This window comes from Echinops telfairi, unplaced genomic scaffold, assembly GCF_000313985.2.
Source record: "Echinops telfairi isolate 266 unplaced genomic scaffold, ASM31398v2 ScPeMD7_7479;HRSCAF=8517, whole genome shotgun sequence".
Taxonomy (NCBI): Eukaryota; Metazoa; Chordata; class Mammalia; order Afrosoricida; family Tenrecidae; genus Echinops; species Echinops telfairi.
Genome location: NW_022111383.1, coordinates 233,645 through 238,218, shown reverse-complemented (window position 1 = coordinate 238,218; position 4,574 = coordinate 233,645).

The window sequence follows — 4,574 nt, the reverse complement described above, 5'->3', positions numbered from 1 at the left end:
AAAAAAAAAAAAAAATCTGCCCCCACTTAGATCCTATTTAAACATCTTTTAGAAGTGAGAGAAAAGGGCCTATACAATGGAATGATTACAAAGCATGTGGTGCCTATTAGAAGTACAGCAGAAAGGGAATTCCTTATATATGCGAGCAGTTACTGTTTGATTATGTTCATGTAATCGTTTAAAGGCTTTCTGGAAAACCTGCGGTGTAGCTAGCCGGAAAAAAAAGTACGCCTGCATGCTGGGAACGGATGAGAGGAGACTTCCTTTTTCATGTTACACACTAGTGCATGACACCCCCACGTAGGATCATTTCAAGGAACTGATGGATTCCTCCGTTTGTGGCTTGATTAGATTGTAAAGCGATGAGCTCAAGAAGGACTTAGACTCGAGGGGTAGGACAAAAGGACCTCGTTACGTGATCGAACCCATTTGGACGTGGGAGCGCCTCTGCTCTCGACCCGTGGACGCAGGGCGGAAGCCTTGTGGGGGGGGGGCCCCCTTCTGTCCTCTTGTTTCCACAGTCGCTGCTACCTAAATGAGAAGATGCTTTATTTTGCCAGTGGCACCCAGGTGGTTAGCTGGCTTCCAGGTTCCCAGTTTTTGATACCCTGCTTCTTCAAACGTGGTTCTCTGCAGACGCCACCATATTTGTCTCTCGTGGGTAACTAGCAATGGGCCAGAACCAAAATCCACATGGAACGGAGCTCCCTTGTGTTTTTGAGAGGGCTGTGTGACCTTGGCATCCCCTAATTAGGAAAATCCAACTTTTGGTGCTGATTGACATGTCTGGTCCACAGTTAAAGCGTTGTTATAAACCATTCCATTCGAAAAGCACTTTGAAAATTTGTTCCCAAGGGATAGATGGGATGGTTTATGCAAATCATGTTGAATCAACCCCTCCCCTCTCCTTCTCTTTTCCCCTCCTGCTCCCAGTCTGGGTTTCGGTTAACTTCTGGTATCTGACATTCTCCAGTACATCATTCTGGCATCCCTGCCAGGACACAAGAGACACCCCTTTCCCACTGACGTTCCCATCCCAACATTCCTTGCAAAAGCCTGATGCAAACAAAGACCTTGTTAGCATTCTGACATAGAAGAGTCTTAATCCCACCTCTCTACTTCTTTGGGCATGGCAAGAAAACTTGGTGCTGGTGCAGAAGAGGAGACAGGTGAACACCAGCGTGTAGCATCTTGTTCCCTTTTCCATTTGTCTTGTTATTTTATTGAAAAGTTGTATTTAGCGTACTTGAAGTTTTGGGGTTTTTTCCTTTTCTTCGTTTCTTTTCCCCCAATGGCATTTGACAGGTTATGAAGCTATTTGTTAAAATGTTTGCCTTTAGACAGTAAAAACCAGAACAGGGCAAGTTGGAAGAACGATCCACAGGCTGCCAGTTTCCTAGTGTAAGGGTGTTGATGGAGAAACAGCTAAGGGTCTCTTAGTACTTCAGTTTATTCAATTGGGTTAGGTTTTTTTTTTCTTCCTATCTTTTTTTTTTTTTTTTTGCGCTGCTACCAAGCTGAGAGTCATCCTTATTCACAGTAACAGTGCCCAGCTGCAATGTTCAGAGTGTGCTGCTATTTTATAAACATTTTTTATAATATATTATTTTACCGCCTAAATTCCCGGTTCTGAAGTAGATGGGTTGAGATAGGAGCTCTTCGTACTGGAGAAGCCCTCCCGTAGTTCATTTTCTTCAGCTAGTGTGCTCGTGTGCACTGGTGGTGTTGTTGTTGTTGCTCCTTTCTTTTCCTGATCACACTCTTCAAAGACGAGTACTCTTTACCTCAGGTTTACTGGACAAAATCAATAACTACAAAAGGAAGTGATTCACATTTTTGTTTGCATAATACCTCACAACCGACAGTTTCTGCACGGGAGCCCCTGAGTGTGGGGAATAGCGAAAGATGGCGAACAGGAGGCCAAACTCCTGTGGACAGCAAGGTGCGTCTGGGCCCCGGGTCTCACACCCAGGGACCTTTTCAAGCAGGAAGGCCATCAGGCTCCCATTTCTGACTCCGGTTTCCTTCTCATGGTGGGAAAAAATGTATTGAACCAAGAGATTCCCTCTCTCCTCACCCTCCCCGGCCGACTTTCAGCACAGACGTTCATGCAATGGATTTAGGAGGTCATGATTTGCACATATGGACCAGGTATCAGGACACAGACTTTTAAATATGACAGCAGACTCTTGGAAGACCCTCTGCTCACAGGCCTTCCATCTGTGTAGAGCCCTGTCATCTTGAAACCTTCCCCTCTCTTTCCCCTTCTCTAAGATGGACACCCCTGGTTTAGGATAGTCTCCGTTGTTCTCTGTCTCAATCTGGGTGTGTGAACCTAACATGCAGGCTTTGTGCTAATGCCTTCTGTCACCTCTGAGAGGACAGCGAGCACTAGGCAGGTCCAGGTCCTCTTGTTAAGTGACATTCAATGGTTTCCAGTGACGGTGAATTGGCAGGACAGGAAGAACACACCAGTCCAGTGAGATGTGGATAGACGTTGAGAGAGGTGGAGAGATTGCTTCTCAGTAAAGATGTCTTCTGGGTGAGCCAAATCCCTCTTGAAGGGTGTTTAGACATGTAGGGTTCAGGACCTGGAATTCTGGGGAGTTTCCGGTTGAACAGTGGGCACTGAATTCTAAAACTTGGGAGAGGTAAGCTGAGCAGCCAGTGAGCTAGTTTTGATTTTTTTTTTTTTTTTAAATCAAGAGCCCACTTTGCACAGGATAATCGATGGGTACCAAGAAACCCATAGAACAGGTCAGTGGGGTTCTTGGGCATCTTAGACACCTACAGAGAAAAAGAAGGTGCAAATACAGTGGAACAGTGGCTGGCCCCTAAACTCAAGCAGAAACAAGTGAAATAAAACGCCTGACCAATAAAGGCAAGCCGACTCTACTTCTGGATTTGAACCTGCTCTCCCTCCCCTCCTTTCTCTCCTCCCGCTTGCCAGGCTCCAAATCTATTATAATATTTTTCTATTTTGTTGTCTTTCTAGTATTTCTCTTCTCTACTTTTTGATGATTTTTGTTTGTTTTTCTCCATCAGTGGGGGGGCCGAGTTATTCCCCTAGCCTGACAAATTTCACCCCTTCCCCTATTTTGGCCAAATCCTAGGGGGTGGGGAGCGGAGATCCTAGAATGCCAAAAATAGACACCAAGCTCAAAATCCACACAGGTTCATAACAGCTGCGGCGCCTGCAGGTGGGAGTTAGGGACCCTTCCCTCAGCAGAAGGTCCCTCATTTGCCTGAAATTCAAGCTCCTTAAAAGAAGGAGCTGCTCTTAGAGGAAGCTTTATTCTGAAACTGCCCCAGGCCCCCATTGAAGAACCACATCAGGTCTCAGAGCCGGGCCACCCTAGGTCTGTCTACAGGCTTTATATACAAGAGGCTTTGTGTCCCGGTCCCTGTCATCAGCTGGGTCTGGAGCCTGTGTGGCTCACAGGCTGTGACCTCCAGCGGGCACTCGGGACAAAGCCAGAGGGAGAGACAGTCCAGTATGCCTCACACTGCCTCCCTTTGCTAGCAAGGTGGTTTGCTCCGCAGAGGAAGGTGGGTGCAGAGCCTTGAGAGCCTCCTTCGTTGCCCTAGGGGCCTCCAGGACAAACTAAGGTCCGTTAGGCTGGATTGCATGACTTTCTTGAAGAGGGGAGTGGCATTTTTTCTCTCCCTGGGCCACAGTAGTGGGGTGGGGGGCAGAGCTGGGGAAAGAAATAGACATTGCACCTTATAACCTGTAAATAAAGACTGACTTACTAGTTGAAGAAGACGATATTGGTAGTGTGGGCATGGGGATAGAGGAATGGGGAGGAAGTTGAGAGTACAGCCAATTGGCTTCTAAGCCAAAAGGATTCCTCTTTGTTTATCTTTGAGTCAGTCCAACCCTGAGGATAGCTTTAAAAGGGAAATTTAGCGCTGAGAGGGTGAATTCAGTCCCCCTTGAGCCTGCATGCTCCCGGTAGCTATAGAATGCACCGCGGGCCCGTCCGGCGTGGACTTGAAGTGGATGTCAAGAGCTGCACGGGCAGCCTGCCTTTTGTACAAAACAGGATAGGAGGGCTCCAGGGCATGTTTATGACTCCCCTGTGCCACGGGCCCTGTAATGATTCTGGATTCTAAACAACCCAGAGGAGTCGCTTCAGCCAGAAACGCCGCTCCTGCCTTCCTGTGTTTCTCCCTTTCTGCTGGGCTGTGCTTTCAGGCTGGTTCTTGGCTCGGTTTGAAGGAAGCCATCGACATGGACATGCACCCATGCCGTCGTCCCAGCCTGACTCCTTTGCCTGCCAGTCGCCTGGAGGGGAAAGTGCCTTACTGACAATAGCGTGACCGTCCCCAGTGTCCTTCGACAGGTGCCTGTCCTTCACGTAAGGAGTGCCTCTTGTTGTGCATTGTCTGCATTTTGCGATTGGTCACCTCTTAAATCCCCAGCGAATCACCGGGCCATTGGATTTTTTCCCATTATGTTCATTATCCTTTTTATCATGGACCTCCCTCCCTCCCTCTCTCTCCTTCTCATTTACAGATATTAGTTTTGAGCATTATTACTTTTTACCTTTTTTGTCCCCCTTCGCTTTAGA